Source organism: Oncorhynchus keta, chromosome 10 (assembly GCF_023373465.1).
Source record: "Oncorhynchus keta strain PuntledgeMale-10-30-2019 chromosome 10, Oket_V2, whole genome shotgun sequence".
NCBI classification, from domain to species: Eukaryota; Metazoa; Chordata; class Actinopteri; order Salmoniformes; family Salmonidae; genus Oncorhynchus; species Oncorhynchus keta.
This window is the reverse complement of record NC_068430.1, coordinates 15,702,740-15,708,739: the sequence shown is the minus strand read 5'-3', so window position 1 is coordinate 15,708,739 and position 6,000 is coordinate 15,702,740.

Sequence of the window (6,000 nt, the reverse complement as noted above, 5' to 3'; positions counted from 1 at the left end):
ACTTGCTAAAACTAGTTTATTAACAATACATTTGTAGAGTGGTTAAAAAACAAGTTTTAATGACTCCAACCTAAGTGTATGCAAACTTCCGTCTTAAACTGTACCTTGCCACAGTGATATATAGGCCTAAGGCCGAGACAATGAGAAGACCAGTGGCAGAATAAATTAAACCAAACATTTGATTCATCACAAAACCGGAGAGCAATATCTATCCTGTGAAGTCCACAAAGCATTTTGCATGTAACATACCATTTTATGACATACAGCATGGTCAATCTATTTAATGTTTCGAACATTTATTTTCAGACTACTAAACAACCATTAATTTAGAACCTCGGAGAGTTACTGCAAGTCGACAAGAAAACAGGAGCTGCCTCCACTATTTCAACACCCTTTCAACATCAACATTTCAACATCATCAAATCAGCTATGCTTAGTCTAATACAGTGACAATGAAAATATACCAAAAACAACTTAGTCCAATCACGATAAGCTAAATATGTGGCTGTCCATGGTACTGATTTGTGGGTGTACATGTGCGTAGAAACAAAAAAACAACATGTTGACTCACCCTACTTGTAGAGAAACTGAGAAAATGTTGCCCAAGCGGACTATGACTCTGTCATACAGTACACGCTTTTAGATTTTGTTGTCCTAAGCTACCTGGCTAAAATGCTTGCAAGCTTGCCTAACTTAATTTCATGGGCAACACTTCCGGCGCCGACAGAGATGGCCGCCTCGCTTCGCGTTCCTAGGAAACTATGCAATATTTAGTTTTTTTACGTGTTATTTACTACATTGGGACCCCAGGTAATCTTAGGTTTTATTACATACAGTCGGGAGGAACTACCGGATATAAGAGCAACGTCAACTCACCAATCATTACGACCAGGAATACGACTTTCCTGAAGCAGATCCTGTGTTTTGCCCACCACCCGGGACAATGGATCGGATCCCAGCCGGTGCACCAAAACAACGACGCTGTAAAAGGGGCAGACGAAGGGGTTTTCTGGTCAGGCTCCGGAGACGGGCACATCGCTCACCGCTCCCGAGTATACTACTCGCCAATGTCCAGTCTCTTGACAACATGGTTGATGAAATCCAAGCAAGGGTAGCATTCCAGAGAGACATCAGAGACTGTAACGTTCTCTGCTTCACGGAAACATGGCTCACTGGAGAGACGCTATCGGAGTCGGTCCAGCCGGCTGGTTTCTTCACTCATCGCGCAGACAGAAACAAACATCTTTCTGGTAAGAAGAGGGGCGGGGGGGTATGCCGTATGATTAACGAGACGTGGTGTGATCATAACAACATACAGGAACTCAAGTCCTTCTGGTCACCGGACTTAGAATTCCTCACAATGAAATGTCGACCGCATTATCTACCAAGAGAATTCTCTTCGATTATAATCACAGCCGCATATATTCCCCCCCAAGCAGACACATTGATGGCCCTGAATGAACTTTATTTGACTCTATGTAAACTGGAAACCACATATCCTGAGGCTGCATTCATTGTAGCTGGGGATTTTAACAAGGCTAATGTGGAAACAAGACTCCCTAAATTCTATCAGCATATCGATTGTGCAACCAGGGCAGGTAAAACCCTGGATCATTGTTATTCTAACTTCTGCGACGCATATATGGCCCTCTCCCGCCCTCCTTCCGGAAAAGCTGACCACGACTCCATTTTGTTGCTTCCTGCCTATAGACAGAAACTAAAACAGGAAGCTCCCACTCTCAGGTTGGTTCAACGCTGGTCCAACCAATCTGATTCCACGCAAGATTTCTTCGATCCCATGGATTGGGATATGTTCCGCATTGCGTCCATCAACAACATTGACAAATACGCTGATTCGGCGAGCGAGTTCATTAGCAAGTGCATTGGCGATGTCGAACCCACAGCAACTATTAAAACCTTCCCCAACCAGAAACCGTGAATTGATGGCAGCATTCGCGTGAAACTGACAGCGCGAACCACTGCTTTTAACCAGGGCAAGGTGACTGGAAACAAGACCGAATACAAACAGTGTAGCTATTCCCTCCGCAAGGCAATTAAACAAGCTAAGCGTCAGTATAGAGACAAAGAAGAGTCGCAATTCAACAGCTCAGATACAAGAGCTATGAGGCAGAGTCTACAGTCAATCACAGATTACAAAAAGAAAACCTGCCCCGTCTTGCTCCCAGACAGACTAAACAACTTCTTTGCTCACTTTGAGGACAATACTGACACGGCCCACTACCAAAACCTGCGGACTCTCCTTCACTGCTGCCGACGTGAGTAAAACATTTAAACATGTTAACCCTCGAAAGGCTGCAGGCCCAGACGGCATCCCCAGCCGCATCCCCAGCCGCATCCTCACAGCATGCGCAGACCAGCTGGCTGGTGTGTTTTCGGACATATTCAATCAATCCTTATCCCAGTCTGCTGTTCCCACATGCTTCAAGAGGGCCACCATTGTTCCTGTTCCCAAGAAAGCTAAGGTAACTGAGCTAAACGACTACCGCCCCGTAGCACTCACTTCCGTCACCATGAAGTGCTTTGAGAGACTAGTCAAGGACCATATCACCTGCACCCTACCTGACACCCTAGACCCACTCCAATTTGCTTACCGCCCCAATAGGTCCACAAACGATGCAATCGCAACCACACTGCACACTGCCCTAACCCATCTGGACAAGAGGAATACCTATGTGAGAATGCTGTTCATCAACTAGAGCTCAGCATTTAACACCATAGTACCCTCCAAACTCGTCATCAAGCTCAAGACCCTGCATCTAGACCCCGCCCTGTGCACCTGGGAACTGGACATCCTGATGGGCCGCCCCCAGGTGGTGAGGGTAGGTAACATCTCCACCCCGCTGATCCTCAACACTGGGGCCCCCACAAGGGTGCGTTCTGAGCCCTCTCCTGTACTCCCTGTTCACCCACGACTGCGTGTCCATGCACGCCTCCAACTCAATCATCAAGTTTGCAGACAACACTAAAGTGGTAGGCTTGATTACCAACAACGATGAGACGGCCTACAGGGAGGAGGTGAGGGCCCTCGGAGTGTGGTGTCAGGAAAATAACCTCACACTCGACGTCAACAAAACAAAGGAGATGATCGTGGACTTCAGGAAACAGCAGAGGGAGCACCCCCATCCACATCGACGGGACAGTAGTGGAGAGGATAGAAAGTTTTAAGTTCCTCGGCGTACACATCACGGAAAACTGAATTGGTTCACCCACACAGACAGCCTGGTGAAGAAGGTGCAGAAGCGCCTCTTCAACCTCAGGAGGCTGAAGAAATTCGGCTTGCCACCAAAAGCACTCACAAACTTTTACAGATGCACAATCAAGAGCATCCTGTCAGGCTGTATCACCGTATTGACTGACCTTCATGTCTTAAAGTAATGATGGACAGTCATTTCTCTGCTTATTTGAGTTGTTCTTGACATAATATTGACTTGGTATTTTACCAAATAGGGCTATCTTCTGTATACCACCCATACCTTGTCACAACACTCATTGGCTCAAAACATTAAGAAGGAAATAAATTCCAAAACTGAACTTTTAACAAGGCACGCTTGTTAATTGAAATGCATTCCAGGTGACTACCTCATGAAGCTGGTTGAGAGAATTCCAAGAGTGTGCAAAGCTGTCATCAAGTCAAAGGTTGGCTATTTGAAGAATCTCAAAATATAAAATATATTTGGATTTGTTTAACACTTTTTGGTTACTACATGATTCAATGCGTGTTATTCCATAGTTTTGATGTCTTCACTATTATTCTGCAATTTTGAAAATAGTAAAAATAAAGAAAAACCCTTGAATGAGTAGGTGTTCTAAAACTTTTGACCGGTAGTGTATATATATATAGGGTGTGGTTGAATACCAATCTGTGATCATCACCAGGCCGGTTCAATGTGTCAGGTCTACCCTGGGAGATTGGTTAACCAGTGGCGTGTATTCAAACTCAGATTTGTCCATTGGACTGCCAGATGGTGAAGGATGATTCCTCACTCCAGAAAAAGCATTTTCACCGCTCCAGAGTAGAATGGCGGCAAGCTTTACACCACTCCAGCGGACGCTTGGCATTGCACATGGTGATCTTAGGCCTGTGTGCTGCTGCTAGCCCATGGCAACCCATTTTATTAAGCTCCCAATGAACAGTTATTGTGCTGACAATGCTTCCAGAGGCAGTTTGGAACTCGGTAGTGAGCGTTGTAACCGCAGTCCTGTTCTGTGAGCTTATGTGACCTACCACTTCGCGGCTGAGCTGTTGTTGCTTCTAGAAGTTTCCACTTCACAATAACAGCCTTTACCATTGACCAGTGCAGCTTTAGTAGGGCAGAAATTTGAGGAACTAATTTGTTGGAAAGGTGGCATCCTATGACGGTGCAACGTTGAAGGTCACTGAGCTCTTCAGAAAGGCCATATTGTTTGTATTAAAACAACAATACAATACAATGCACAGACAATGCAAACGGCTGCTCCCATCAGTGGGTGCGCTCGCCCCCACGCGCCCCGAGACGCCGGCAAGACAAAGCCCCGCCTCCGGCCCAAAGGGATTTTCCATTGGCGGGAAAAACCAAGCCCCGCTCGAATGCCTATATACTGAGCATTCTTTATGTAGCGAGAATTTTATATAATAGCTTAAATTGAAAAGAACGAATTGATGTATCAATTGTTATTTTGTATATCAGTTCAAAAACCTGATTCCATGGTATTGGGACATCGAAAATCTGCATTATTGTCAACTCTCTTGTCCATAAGCGAATCTGATATATTTTACTAAGCCATTTATGATTTTTAATTGGTGTCAGAGAAACTCATTAATTACATTCTCTTTTAAGCAATTGCCTTGTCCATTTTTGTGGCAGAGCTGCGATGAGTTGGTTATAATTTTGTATTGAGCATACATCTCCATACACCTGGATTCATTGGTTGTATGACATAATTCCACGGTCGTTGTTTACAATTGAATTCATAAACATGATACCTCCATCCATGGTTAATTTAAGAAAGGGACAATTTTAGCTTGCTAGCTAGCCACTGGAGGACAACACAACGAGATGCAACTGTTCAAGTTTCTATTTGTAAATTACTTTTTGCTTTTGATGTGATTGGTTTGAAGCCAAATCCAAACGCGATTCCCGTGACACTTTTTTTGTGTGCCAGGACCATTCACAGTTGAGCTCAACGCTGATTGGCTATTATTATTATGTTTTAAATATCAAGGGAGGACAAATACTCGCTGGCTTACTTTGCATTCAATGCTGCGGGCAGCAACAATGTCATACTCTTTTTGACCAGACAGCATAGATGGGCTATACATACTGAGAAAGAGGGGTGCTCGCTAAAATGCTTTCTCCGGTGAGATACATTCAGCCTCTTGCGAATTGAAGCTAAATTATGAAACACAGAGACAAAAAACATGATTTTATATGTTGTTTTTTCATCATTTTTTATTGGTACAGTTTTTGGGGAAGCCTGGCTTCCGTTGGCAACCTAGTGGTTAGAACGTTGGACTAGTAACCAGAAGGTTGCAAGTTCAAACCCCCGAGCTGACAAGGTACAAATCTGTCGTTCTGCCCCTGAACAGGTAGTTAACCCACTGTTCCTAGGCCATCATTGAAAATAAAAATTTGTTCTTAACTGACTTGCCTAGTTAAATAGAGGTTAAATAAAATAAAATAAAAAACAGAGGCCTGAACCTCCGGAGGATGTAGATGATACTGAGTCTTCTCTGTCTCTGTGGAGACATGCAGCTTTATCTCCCAGGGTAATGTCTGATACATTTAACCGGCCTGGTGATAATTACAGATTGACATTCAACCTTCCACCGATTGTAACACAAACACATGTCATCAGGTATATTAGGAAAATATTATTTGACTGCTATAAACGTCCATCAAAAAATAATGACATGGAAAATACAGAACATAAGTTCTACACCCAATAAATCAAGAGCTAGGAATGCAAGGCAAGTTAAGGATCAACAGGTTCCAACGGGAG